General features: G+C 46.5%; 1 protein-coding gene and 1 pseudogene across 8 annotated transcripts in view; both read right to left on the reverse strand.

The window, feature by feature from the left end:
• MVB12B (multivesicular body subunit 12B) overlaps nt 1–14,991 on the reverse strand; it is a 159,198-nt gene that overhangs the window by 79,313 nt on the left and 64,894 nt on the right. The gene's annotated exons all lie outside the window — the stretch shown is intronic.
• On the reverse strand, nt 8,364–8,469 carry LOC111742472 (annotated as a pseudogene).

Genomic DNA, 14,991 nt, shown 5'->3' on the forward strand with positions numbered 1-14,991 from the left:
GGGTGTTTAGTTCCTATGATGACTCCACACACAGCTCCTATCCTCAGCCCCCCACGCCTGCCCCCCGCTGGAAGTTCAGAGTCCCGCTCATGAGGGCCTCAGTGCAGAGCCACCACAAACCCCACTGGTGCCCTCTCTCTGCCTTAGGATGACATCCACACTGCCCCATGGCGTGAGGTCCCGCCAGTCCCGGCCCCGCCCTCCCGGCCCCGTCTGCTCATGAGCTCACATCCTCCCACCTCGCTGGCTGCTTTCTGTCCCTCTGTCCCTTCGTTCCCATTCTTGTCACGGGGCCTTTGTGCTTGCTGTTCCCTTTGCCTGAAACACTTCCCCCGACTCTCCAGGAGCTGGCCCCCCCTCCTCAGACAGGCTACCTCTCAGACCCCTGCCCTGACTGCCCAGCTGAGGACGCACCTGCCTCCACTCTGACACCACCCGCCTGTCTGCAGAGCCCCTCCCAATCTACGCGACTGTCTGATTTGCTTACGCGGCACCAGATAGGATCTGCTACACTTTCTCTTTCCACCACATGCCCAGTGCCTGGACCAGTGCCCTCCACACAGTGGGCACTCAAAAAGTATTAGGAAGAACCCTGTAAGATTACTTAACACTTGCTAAATGAATAAATGAATCTGATTCTGACTTGTAATTAAAGATCATTTGGGGCAGCTTACACTTACAGGAAGGCTTCCCACTTGTCTCCTTCTCATCTGGGACTGGGCCGGTAAACGACTTGGGAAACGCGACGGTTTTGGATTCATGGATATTTTTACATAAACGGTAAATATATAAATCATGGCATTGCTTATAAAGCCAAAAACTGGAATAAGATGAAATACCAAATAAGAAGAGACTGGTCAAAAAATTATGGTACAACTGATAAAATATTTTAGTCATTTAAAATATTTTAGAAGACCATAATGGCCAGAGTCCACGCCTGTTACCAGAGCATCTAAGGAGAAAAGATATACGACCCTCATTTTTACACTTGGCATTGTGATCGGTGAACCCAATACTCGAGCTCCTTTCCCATAACCTGATCGTCTTCTGGGATTCGAGGGACACCCCGCCACGGCACTGGCCATCACTGCAGGAGGAAAGATGAAGGAAGCCTCCAGAAAACCAGCTCTGCTAGGTGTGGCACGGGGAGACGAAGGCCTTCTGGAGCCACCCCCGCAGGTCGTGGACCGCTGGTTACGGGGCTGACCATCGGGGGCCAACTACTTCCGCCACCTGACCAGAATGATGAGCTATTATTCCAAAATCTGTTTGCTAACTGGAGAGTTCCAACCAGAACAGCCCCTGAATGCCTGGGGAACTTGACCAAGCTTTCCTCTCGGTCCCCCGCCCTTGGAGCTGCTCAAAGGAGACAGGAGACACCCCGCTGAGCGACTGCTTCTCTCTGCAGGGGGGCTGGCTGTTCTGTAACGAACAGGTCAGCATCACGCACGCTGACAGTGGCTCTGGCTAAACAGATGCTGAGGGACATTTCGCTTTTCCCCCCCATGTCGGTCGTAGGCACCTTATTCAATTAACACGGCCGCTAAGCTGCAGACAGCGCCATATAAAAGCCCTTCAGTGGTAGAATACATTTTATTATGTGACAATAGTTGCCAGCACGATTTATTTCCTTTGATGGGATTCTGCTTTTTCCTTGTTAATTTAAATCTGTATTTTCTAGTGCTGAATCCAGGTCCGTGTGAATTTTTAAAACGTTACCATCCATCTTCCCGACCCAGTGGCCACGTATAATGAAGACAGCGCTGCCCGGGCCACAGTGATGCCTGCTGTCCCCTCAAACTGTCGGAGGGCAGCGTCGAGGGAGTGGTGGCCGGTAAGGCAGAGGCAGACTCACGGTTAGAGACAAATGTCACTTTTATTTCCTACCCTCTGCAAAGGTGCACGTGCACATGCACACGCGCACACACGTGCACACGCGCACACATGCGCACACACGCACACACATGCGACCCAAAGGAACTCTGTGACATGGAATGACAGCTCCTGTTCTGGCTCTCGAGGCTGACCGTCGCATTAAACCACCTTCCGGGGCAGCAGGTTGCAGTGTGCACCCCGGGGACCTCTGAGGGATCCTGAGACCCTTTCGGGGGGCCCATAGGCCGCAACCGTTTTCACAGTAACACTAAGACATCGCCTGCCTTTATCGCTTTCGTCCTCACGAGCAGACAGAAGAAATTCCCAGAAGCTACATACGACGTGATGCTATTGTAGCTTATCTATTCTTGTGTTTTACAGTTTTTCATTTTTAACTTCAAATAAGGTAAATACAGATAAACATAACCCAAATAAACAAAAGCTCTTTGTGATCCTTGGTCTTAAGAATATAAGAGTCCGGGACCAAAAAGTTTCAGAGCCAATGTCCTAAGACACTGTGTCAGATGTAGCTCTGCAGAAGACGGAGTCACGAGGCTCACGGGACTGGGCTGAGGGGAGCGACGAAAGGAAAAAGGTTGGTCTTATCTATAATCTTAATCAAAGAAAAAGATGCTGATGAAAACACGCTAGTAAATTTTCACAAGTGGAAGAAAGATGAAGGATGAGATTCATTTGTTAAGGCCAGGCTAATAATTATGTTTAAGAATTTCATTCAAGAATAAAGTAATCTAAGACACTTGAGGGTTTTGTTTTTACCTACTGTTCATTTGCCTGAACCCATGCAAAGGGGAACGGCAGGCTATGAAATGTGTGTCCATACACGTAAAGGAAAAAAGTCCAGAGCAGGAATAAAAATATAAAGTGACCCAAGAGATTCATGGGGCCATTCCAGAAAAAAAGAAAGGGAAGAGATAAAATTGTTAAGTCCAGAAGCCCAGGGTTTGGTACTTTTTGTTTAAATACATCTTGACTGAAAAGGCACGGCATGGCGGGAGAGTGACCGCTGTCCACACCGGCAGCCAGTGAACAGGAGTCAGATGTCTCCTCCAGGGCGGATGTCGCGCTGCCTCTGGATCGTGATGCTCCTTGTGCACGAGCCGCCTCTGAGTTCCCCAGCGAGCCTGCGGATGCCTTTCTTGGCGGCAGCGATAAAACCCTTAGCGAATACAACTTGTGTTTGTGAGCTGAAGCAAGCAAGAATGGTGGACTCTGCTAGATGTTTAAACGGCACATTCCCCAAATGAGGAGGGATCGCACGTGTTTATTCACTTTCACTGGTATAAAGAATCGATGATTGAAAATATTTAAAAGCTTGAAAAAGCTCAAATTAGGAGGATGAAATGATACATGTCCTAGAAAGAAACCAAGACTGTGTGAACTGTGGGGCCAGTGACGGCTCTAGACAGTCTCGTGTCACCTAGGTTCTACAAAAACTAACGAGAACAGAGAAAGGTAACACAAATTCAGATTATCTACGCGGGTAAATAAATAATGAGCACCCAGGTGAGATGAGGATAATTCACACATCCTGCCTTTTGGCCAATACCCAGTCTAAAAATATATAGCCTCATGAAGAAAATGTCACACAACAAAGTAAAAAGAACACTACCTCCGGAAAAAAAAAAATTATTTACTGTAGGATGTAGAAAAAGGGTGTCTCCATTAGAATACAGAAATAAAATTCCAAAAAACTGAATTAGTAATATTGTGGATGAGCTCCTCCAAGATTTTCCAGAATGCAGAAAGATCAGAGAGGACGATGATGCGGGAAAACATGATAAATATGGAGAACACAGACCAATCCAAGCATTCGAGGTGTTAGAGGGAAATCAGAACAATGAAGAGAGGTAACAACTAAAGAAGTGGCGTAAACACAGACACACAGATCAATGGGACAGCATGGAGAGTCCAAAAATAGACCTACACACATACAATCAATTGATTTTCAATAAAGGTGCCAAGACAATTCAATGAGGAAAGGGTAATCTTTTCAATGAATGATGTTGGAACAACTGGATATGCAAAAAAAAAAATGAAACTTGATACTTCTCCCACACCGTATATACACACACTTATAAAAAATGGCCCAAGAGATTCACAAATCTCTTGAAAAGAGGAAAGGGAGGGGTAAATTATTAAGTCCAGAAGGCCTAGGGTTTAATACTCTTCATTTAAATGCATTTTGATTTAAGAGGGACAGCAAGGCCTCTTCTAGAAGAAAACACAGGAGAAAATCTTTGTGGCCTTAGGTTTGGCAAAGATTTCTTAAATAGGAACAAAAAAGCACAAAGTATACAAGAAAAAAATCAATGAATTGGACTTCAACATATAAACCGCTTGTTTGGCAAAAGATGCTGTTAAAAAATGAAAAGGCAAGCCATGGACCTGAAGAAAATACATGCAAAGCACATATTCAACTTATAGCTACGATATTTACAGAGCTCTAACAACTTAATAGAAGACAAAAGACCCAATTAAAAAATGGCCAAAAGCTTTAAACAGACACTTCACTAAAAAAAAAAAAATAAACAAATGGTAAATCAGCACACAAAGACATGCCCAACATCACAGGTCATCAGAGAAATGAAGACTAAAACCACTATGAGATATTACTAAATATCTTCTAGAATGGCAAAAATTAAACAGATCGACGATATCAATTGCTGACAAGGATGAGGAGCAACTAGAACCTACGCATCGTTTGCGGGCATGTAAAATGGTACCACTTCAGAAAATAGCTTTCAGTTCCTTAAAAAGTTAAACATACCCTAATTGCACAAGCGGGCCATCACACCGCTCAATTTTTACCCAAGAGAAATGAAAGCATGTCTCTACACAAAGATTTGTATGCGAATGCACTGAACAGTTTTATTTGTAATAATAAAAAACTAAAAATTTACAAGCCAAATGTCCAACATCGGGTGACCAGATAACCATGTGGTCTACTACTCAGCAATAAAAAGGGACCAAGCTATTCATACACACAAGATGCACAAATCTCAAGAAAACTAAGCTACGTAAAACAAGCAGGATCTAAAAGAGTTCATGTGGTGTGATTCCATTTATACAAAAGTCCAGAAATTGCAAGCTAATCTATAGGGACAGAAAGCAGATCACTGGTTGCCTGAAGAAGTGGGGGGCTGTATTGCAGTGGAGCACAAACTTTTGGGGTGCTGGATATAGTCATGATCTTGACTGTGGAGACGGTATCGGAGAGGTGTATTTATATATGTCGAAGCTCGTCAAATTAGACTTTAAATATGTGCAGTTTATCGTCCACTGAGTATACCTTAGTAAAGCTGAAAATACTTTCCTAATCTAAAGCAAATAAAAACCTACGTAAAGACTCCAGCAGAGTTCAGAGTGCTCCAGAAAAGGCAGTGAAGAGAGATCCACAGCTAGATGAATCCCGGCAAATACTGATGGCGACTTGGGACTTTTCCTCTGTCCTACTAAATGCCTGGAGACAATGGAGCCACAGAGTTTGGACAGGAAAGAAAGTCATGAGTCAGAAAAGTTTTACTGCTTCAAATTGTCTTTTACATGTGAAGATGACGACCGAAAAAGATCATTCATGTCCCTTTGTCTGAAAGAACTACAATTACGACATGCTCCAGATGATTCGAATTTAAGACTTCAAGATGGGAATGTGGTGGGACATACGACTGACACCGATTCTTGCCCTCTGGGAATCAAGACTGAGGAAATAACCTGAAATGCAGGAAATGACTTATTTAAGATAAAAACGGTAACATTAGCTGACATTTTCACAGGCTTGCTTGCCCTTCACAGGCCTCACGCAATCCCCACCCGCACCCTACGACGAGGCTCCAAGACCGCCTCTCATTGACAGATGGTCTCAGAAAGGTTCAGCAGCTGGCCCGAGGGGGCACGGCTTGGATGTGAACCCTGACGGGGAAAATTACAGAATTCAGCCCTGAATCGTGATGCTCTACTCGAAAACTGGAAATAACATCATAAAATGTCTGATTCGAAATATCAGACGCAAAATGATATTTATAGGTTTTCTGGATGAAATTGAGGGACGGTGCTTACGACGTGACCCTGGGTTAGGAACTTGGGACACGGACCGTGCGGGGATCGCAGGCAGCAGAGGCCGGAACCGAGTCCTTGGGGCAGCGTTTATGAGAACGACGTGTCGGAGAAATGCTCGTATAATGAACGAGGAGAAAGAATGAGCCAGACGTTTTTATAACAACATGAGCCGATCTCAAAGAACAACAACAAAAAAACCAAAAACCAAACCAAGTTGCAGAATGACACACAGTACGTGAACACGACACAAACACCACACTTCTGTGGTTACACGTGGACGTACACACCACAGCACGGTAGGGCCCTGGGAGGCAGGGCCAGCTCAGCAGTGGCGGCCGTGTGCCGAAGGCAGGGCCGCGAGCAGAAACGGCGCTCACGTATGGCCGGCAGAAGTCTCTGAGATGAGACTGTGGAATTTTCGCCCCTGCTTTTTCATATTCTGTGTTACCTTTTTCAATGAGAACTTATTTTTCTATTTATCAAGAAAAAAAGAAAAGGGCAAAAGCTAGGAGAAGAAGTCTTCTCGAAGCCGTTGGGAGCGTGAGCAGAGAGAGTGTACGGGAGAGCATCCGGCACAGCCCGCGGTGCCAAAGGGACATCTTGTTTTCTAGATAACGTGTCTGCTGGTGGACAAGGACCAGAGGTAACGTGCAAAGGAAAGTACTGGAGTGGGGCTGGGGGGAGGAACGTGCAAAAGCCACAATAACTGAGTTAAGGTGGTCGGGAGGAGAAAGAAGAGCAAATGGCTAAATGAAATTCCACTTTATTCCCGCAAAACACCGTGGGGAAGAAGTCATCTGTGACGCACAGCTTCTGTGCCAGGTGTAGGGACGTGCTTAATGAATGCCATTTAATGAAGAAAAAGGCTCTTATAAAACACCTGGCACAAGCAGGGTGAGGGAGTCACAGGAAAGGGGGCCTCTGCCGCACCTGCTGGCATTTTAATAAGCACCTTCTCCAGCACCAGCTCTCCCAGGCTGGTCACCGGTGTCAGAACGAGGTCCCTGACCACTGCCCACACTCACTGACAGTTTAGGGAAGATTATTTCTTAAGGACCATATGCTTAGGTATCGGATTGCCCTGGAAGGCAATTAAAAGGAACCGTTTTCCACCGGAAGGGCCCGGCGGGCACCGGCACCCCGGCCTCACGGCCTGCACAGCCAAGGTCTCCTGCTTCGGGTCCCTGGGCTTCCAAACTGAGGTTCTGAGTCAGGATCCAGATCTTGGGGGGGTGTAAGAAAATCTTGCGATTTTTTTCTTATAACTCGGTTCTACTAAAACAGAAACTCAGTGATTTTAAGAACTCCGGGCCCTAAAATACTTTTAGGTGTGGCGATTATTCTTTTCTCATTGATTTTGGAGACAACCACAGAAAGAAATCGCCATGTGCAAACTTTGCTATCACTTCTCATGGTCTTAGGAGATTTTCTTTGATCTCTTTTGTCATCGACGCTAACAAAGTCAAGTGAGGTTCTGTAAAGCCTAAAACAGACCAATTTCCCCTACGATGATAGTCATTAGCTCATACACTTTCTATGCCCGGACCCGAAGCTTAATTCCAAGAGTTTCCAACGAAACGATGCCCTTTGAGGGGAGACAGACCGTGGTGTCGACAGGCACGCAAGGCTGCTGTAATTAGATGTTGTGATTGGTTCAGTCCACCAGTTTTTAATTGAGCTCCTGCTGAGACAGTTTAAAAAAAAACAAATGATAAATGCATATCGTCAAGGGAAAGAAGCCAACCCAAAAAGGCTACAGACGGTATGATTTCAACTCTGAATGGAGAAGGCAAGACTGTGGAGATGTTAACAAGATCCGTGGTTGCCACAGGGGGCCGGAGAAGACAGACAGAGCTCAGGGCACTTACAGGGCAGTGAAAATACTCTTTACGATATCGTAACGATGGACATTTATCCAGACCCACAGAACGTATAACGCCAAGAGCGAACCCTAAGGGAGATCTGGACTTTGGGTGATTATGACGTGTCATCCATTAAAAAGGAAAAAAAAGGTACAATTCTAGTGGGGTTGTTGATCATGGGGGAGGCTATGCCCAGGGGGTATCTGGGAAATCTCTCTACCTTCCCCTCAATTTTGTGGTGAACCTAAAATTGCTCTGAAAGAATAAAGTCTTAAAAAAAAAAAATGAGACTCAGATCTTTCCCCTCCAGGAATTTATCTACAAGTACGTTGAAACAAATGCACGAACCCCTTATTGTCATACGGAAGCTCTAAATAATAGAAGACGTGCAAATAAAGGACTATAAGGTTTTATGCTTCGATTTTATTTTTATTTTTATTTTTTTATTATCATTATTATTATTGTTGGTGAGGAAACCCTTGGTTGACCTCACAGATTAGAATGCAAGGACCTTGTCAGCTTACAATCCCTTATTTTTTTTATTTTTTATACCTATAGCACCTGGTCTTCCATCCAAGTACTAACCAGGCCTGACTCTGCTTAGCTTCCGAGATCGGACGGGATTGGGCGCGTTCAGGGTGGCATGGCCGTAGACATATACTTCAATTTTAAAGCCATGGTATAAAACAAAAAAAAAAACAACTAACATCTGTTGAGCAGCTAGCATGCATCAGGCAGTCCACTGGGCCCTGTAAAGTGTCCAGGGACCTGGGAGCTATGGCCCCACCTGCGAAGAAGAATACAGTGGCAGACAAAAGGCCTGAGCAACGAAATGTAATTCAAGCGTCAAGACAGACCTGAGAGATGTCACAAAGTAAGACGCAGGCAACCACGGCTTTTGGAGTCCGGGAAGTGGGCGATAACCTCTGACTCGGATGGTCACGAGCGGCTTTCTGGAGGAAGGGGCACTGAGGGCTTTGTTCCTGTGACCGTCTATGACGGTCACCACGTACTGAGCACTTGCGCTATTCTTCGTGTGTCATATTCACCTCTAATCTTCACAGCCCAGCAAGGTAAGTTTTATTCTACAGGTGGGAGAAAGGAGGTTCAGAGAGGTAAAGGAACGTGCCCGAGGTCACACAGCTCAAGAAAGTGGCTGAGCCAGGACACGAGGTGACGCTTTCTCCACTATGCCATGTTGCTTTGCCGAGACAATGCAAGCACAAAGTAAGTACAAATACAGACTTGTCCAATTTCCATTCAAGCAACCCGTTTGCCGTGATCGATATAACTCCAAGCTACCAACTTGGCTGTATGATGAGTTTTCCTCATGGACAACAGAGACTCAGACACACACCCCGAACACACCACTCTGCACTGGACGAGGGGGAAAAAAAAAAAAAAAAAAAGCTGCCACCAGAAGACTAAGGAACTCACGACTCCAAACTCTGCAAGTTGCACAACGCAGAGCTTTAAAGTACGTGCGGCTCGACAGCATATGGCAAATCAATTACTAGTTTAAATCTTAAAACGAAAACATGGCAAGTGTGGTGCAGAAATAATCAAGAACAACGGCCCGGTTTAGATTACAGTGAGCCACTAGAGTTTTGAATACAATTAATCATCATTCCAGGCAATGGGAAGCCATATTGACACTTATTCCTAATTTGAATATTTAATTAGGGTGAAGTTCTTCATCAAATTATCGCAGAACTGGGAGAAAGCCTGGAAGACTTATACAATTACTATCTTAACCCCTTACCGGCTGCTCGCGTGTGAGCTCGGTGCTTCTTGGCCCCACTCAGCCGAGGAGAAGGCCTGCGCCCACAGGCGGATCTGTGAGGACTTGGAGGGGGCTTTTGGTGACTGAAGCTACCGCTGGGGCAGAAAAGAGCTGAATGGTGGCAACAGAAAGGTCTGAGGGGATGAAGTGCCTGTGCCCTGACTGCATCCTGACGTGAACTCGGACAGACGCAGAGTGCCCACTGTGTGCCCGTACGGAACTTTTATACACTCCCCCACCTCGTTCTCATAAAAACCCCACAAAGAAAGTATTCTCATTCCCATTTCAACAAGAGGAAACTGAGGCTCAAAGGAGTGATACAACTCGCTCAAGGTCACACTGCCTGGAAACGGGGTAGAAAGGTGGCCAAGTTACCCACCACGCACACGTGACGCGTACTCGCCAAAACTAACGAAAAAGAGAACAGTTAAAGGTCAACAAAAATACATCCAAAGCGATATTTTGGATATTCTGCATTGTGCAAAAAATTGGGGAGCGACCCAGGCCCCTCAGCCAGCATTCTAAAACTTCACTCTTAGATTCGAGATGCAGCACTGAGCTCCGCACGCTGGTGTCACACGATGCTGTGGCCAGCAGCCCAGGGAAAGCAGGTGAGGTGAGAGGCCGCACAGCTCAGGAATACGGCCTCATGTGGTCAGCTCGAGACGAGGCGCAACTGTCTGGGCCCTGGCAGAGGCGGACACTACGAACGCCACCGGTGTCCGAAAGTCAGTGACGGGACAAGAAAATGTGAATCTCTTTTTCTTCTTTCCAAACGGTAAAAGCTCAATAATAGCCTTTATTGAACATATCAGTTTCGACCAGAGATAACATTTCCTTAAAGTCCTCTTTTTCGCGATATGACTTTAAAGACTTTTATTGACATTTCACAGACGCCATGTGATTCCACGCGACCAAAAATAACACATTTTCCCACGCGGTCTCCCCCGAGGCCCCCAGCACAAGACCGGAGGCTGACTTCACACACTGCACTTGGCCATGGTAGGTCTGAAGGTCTTTCTGCTCCGGGACCCCACCGAGATGCTGAGAATGCCACACATCCCGAGTTTCAGATTAGCCATTTTCTCTTAAACCCTTGAGACGGGTTCAATTAGCGTCTCGTGGAAATCATAAAAGCTCCTTTTGCAGTGGCCACTTTTGGCAAGAAGCCGATCGACGGACAGAAGGCAAGAGGGGCCCACGCAGCCTCGGCACGCGGCCCCCTGCCTGGGCCGGGCTGGCCGCGGGAGGCCCGGGATCCGTCAGCCCTGCTCCGAGTGTGCGTGTTGTGGGAGCAAATGGCGTCGGGAACTTTGAAACTTTCCTTTGTATATTACATTAATCCATATAAGAAAATCTCTTTTAATGAGGAGTGATGTAGTTACAAACTCTCCAGAGCCATAATTAGAGCAAACTAATTGAAGTTGTGTTTTGACACACTTTCCAAATTCACGGGTGCCGGATGACATATTCACAACACTGCCGCCGCACCGCCATGGCGACGGCAAAATCATTAGGCTAATAACACTTATTTGCATTCTTATCATGCCGGCAGCTCTCCCTTAAATACTGTTTCTACTATTGCTCCTTTGCCGTAAGTTTCCACTGAAAGATATTAACAGTAATTATTAGTACTTTAGTGGAATTTTAATGTTAAAGAATAACAACGTGCATTAACATATACACTGAATGCCAATTCTTTTCCTTCACCACCACTGCAAGGTTTGGGGGTTCTTCCTCAGAGCCCCCCCACCCCCCCACCAACCGAGGGTGATGATGGGATTTCAGCTTCATGTGGGACAAGCTCTCAGAACTCACACCCAGTGGGATCTGAAGTCGGGGTTTCTGAACTATTCTGTTTCAAATGTTTTGGTGAGAAAAATTCTCTCTCTCTCTTTTTTTTAAGTACATTAAAATGAAATAGTTAAGGAGAAATTTTTTCCAAGCAGTTAAAAAAAAAAAAAATCAACAATTTACAACACGGCCTGTGGTAGTAACACTGATGGATTCCAGAGGACACGCTTTAACCCCTCTGTTGCTGCCCTCTTGGTGATTAAAGACAGACTTGGAACAACTCGACTGCGCGGCCGGCCAGCGGGGGTGGGGTGGCCCGGATCTGTCAGTGTGGGGGCCCCGTCTGCCACCAACAAGGCCAATTTTTTGGATGCTTAACTCAGACTCTCACACAGGCACTGGAAGACTCGACAGTTCTAAATAATGGTTATTAATGACTCCCTCCTCTAAAGTGACAAATTACTTCTGAAATTTAGAACCGAAGAGGTATGAAGAGTGAATAGAACATGACAGAACATGCCAGCGGGCGCGGAATCCCCGCTCTCTGCAGAAGGGCGGGGCCCCGGAAAACAGTTAAGGTCAAGGTGGCGACCGCAGCTGTTCCTCCCCCGGGCAGCCCCGGCAGCCGGCTCATGTTGGTGACCGAGGGCAGTAAAAATGCCTCTTGTCTCCCCTCACCATAGAGAGCGTAACATGCTAGCTGCACAGGAACGGGTGGTCAGATCTCTCCCCGTCACTTCCAGGGTCCCCCGGTGGCGTCTCGGGGTTGGGCCTGACAGCCGCGGAGATTCCGGGCTTCCATAAATATCTTGGGATCTAGAAACGCAGCCACCACATCGCCTCCCACTCTCAATTCAAAAGAAAATGAGGGCCAAAGACGGCACCGTCTCCACTAAAAATGTGCACTTGTGCAGAATTCAAACTATTCAAATACATATTTCGGGACGGATGTCTCATCTCAACCCAGGAAGATTTAACTGAGTGAAGAAAACGTTTCCTCAGAAAAACGACAAGGGTTGTACTCCTTTAAGGCCTGGGAGTTTTTAGTTTCTTAAATTACCATCCTGTACCAATCTGCTATTTTTCAAGTCACTGATTACTTAAAAAAAAAAAAAAAAAAAGAAAAAAGGAAACTAACTTTCATAGCTGCAGCAACACTCCAAATCATGGCATTTATTCACTACATTTAAGTTTTATTACGCTTGAACCCTACCATGCCAAAACACCTACCTCCCATATAAAAGAAATGAAGAAAAAAGCCAGGTCTGGGGCCGCGGGCACCGCGCTTCCATTCCAGATGATCTAGTCTGATCTTATAAACTGAAATATTTAAAGAGTCTCTAAACCTCACTGACCCTACTTTTAAAAAACAAGGAACATATGGGCACAGCTAGCTTTTCATCTTCTTCCAGCCTACTAAAATATTCGCTTTTCCAAAATTCAAGAGGAGCGAGGCTGCCAGACTCAGATTCATAAAAGGCTGCGTGAGGGTGCAGGGCAGGCAGGGAAGGGGCCCGGCTGAGAGGGACAGTCCCTAACAAAGAACCCAGGCGACACTCTCCTCCGCCTTGCCCAACCTCAGAAGCTACGGAAACCACGTGCTTACAAAGTGAAGCGGTGGCTGATAAGGACGTGGAACGTGAGTGTGGAGTCCAGGTCTGGACTAGCTGTGTTTGGTCTGGGTGGTACCCAGTGGCTGCAGGACAGGCTCGGGTAGAGAGTCCCCCGAATTTAGGAAGCCCGGAGGCTCCTTAAAGGTGGAGGAGGACACGGTGGCGGGACCTGGGCTCCAGTCCTGGCTCCCCCAAATCCTGATGCTCTTCCCTGGGCAACCTAAGTCCCGTCTCTCGGGCTTCAGTTTCCTCATTTGTTAAAATGAGGAAACTGTGATTCGCCTTGCCGCATGGTCATAAAGATGAAAATAACCTACACGCAATGTTTACGTGATGCCTGGCGCAAGACGCTCAGAAAACTGTAGCTGAAATGATAATGATGATGATGATCATTGTATTTATTCTAATAATAGTTATTAATATTATTGTTCAACTGGAAACAGAACATCTGCTGCTCAAGAATATTCAAGTTCGGTGCTGCCCTCCCCGTGGGTACAAGCCCTGCCCCAAACAAATTCAAAGGGCCTTTTAAAAGTTACTGCAAGCGAACGATTTTGTTTAAATACCCAAATTAATAATTGAAACGGTGCCTTGAACTAAAACAGCACGGGGGGGGGCGGGCGGTAAAAATCCCGGGAAATATCGCTTGTTTAACACCCATTTCACTTTGTTTGGCGGCTAGATTTACACCAAGAGACCCAGGTGAAATATTCCATCGAGCCACCTGCAAATAGACTGTCAGCTTCCACTCTGATAAAAGGTAAAACATCCTCCTCTAAATGGTCTGGTTCACAAAACCGACCCTAAAGTGAACTGATAAATCTGCTCTGACACACACAGAACTATTTTCATAATCCTGAAAAAGGCCCTTCTCCAAACCCCTGAGCTTAAGCCAGCCGCACAAAGAGCTCTCACACACTCGAGAGCCAGACGTGGGAGGAAATCACTTCACATTTATAACCCTGCTTTCCGGGACAGCGACAACGAGAGGCACGTGTAACCACCACCAGAACCACCGGGAGAGAGAAGACACTCACGAAGTCACAAAAATCACAAAGACAACACATTTACAAGCAGCAAATACCTTGTCGAGATCTGATGGGTGAGGGTGAAAAGCCAAGGCCAGCTCGGAGGTGGGAGCCGTATTGACGAATAGTCAATTCTTCATTAAATAGAAGCTCTGACTCCCCAAGAAGCCGCATTAAAAATTAATATCAAAAAGTGTATTGCTCAGCCTAAACTCATCATTCATCTCTAACAATACCAAACTGCATTCTAATGAAATTTCGCCTTCAAAATTACTCTGACACCAAAACCAAGTTTGATACTGTGACAAAAGCAGTCACAGCTCTGCGGCACAAGCGTTTTAAAGATATTCGAACAACCTTACTCTGTAGGTCTCTTCCACACCACTCCCCTCATCACCAGAATAAATTGAACCGCTTGCACCCTGGCTTAACCGTGGCTTTGAAGCCATCTGAGGGGACCCGTGATGCTGGGACCCTGTCGTGTATGGCCTGCACATGTTTTCCTTGGTCATCATCTAAGGCTCAAGTGGCCTGGACCCCAGCCAACGGCTGCAAGGCTCCCTAAGAGTGGGAATGCAGGCTGCTTCGGGGGCTTCCGACCAGGGGAGCCCGTGGAAGACAATGAGCTCCCCACCCACTCCATGCCCAGGCTCTGGGACGCCCTTGGGTCCCAGCTGCTGGACAGAAGCCTGAAGAAGCTGCATGGGACGACGGCGGGGATACCTGGGTGGCTGCACCCCAAGCACCAGCCCCTTGAGGCACGTGCTCAGCTTTCAATAAAATGATTCACAACCAGTGACAACCCTGTGACCACGGGAACAGTCTGCAAGCCAAAGCTGGCTTGGGCTCAAATCCTAGCTCTGACACTTAGCTGTGTGACCCTGGGAAAGGGTTTCAACCTCCTTGATCTCGGTGTCCTCATCTTAAAATGGAGGCGATAACGGCACCCGACTCACAGA

Source organism: Pteropus vampyrus, unplaced genomic scaffold (genome assembly GCF_000151845.1).
Source record: "Pteropus vampyrus isolate Shadow unplaced genomic scaffold, Pvam_2.0 Scaffold95, whole genome shotgun sequence".
In the NCBI taxonomy this organism is placed as follows: domain Eukaryota; kingdom Metazoa; phylum Chordata; class Mammalia; order Chiroptera; family Pteropodidae; genus Pteropus; species Pteropus vampyrus.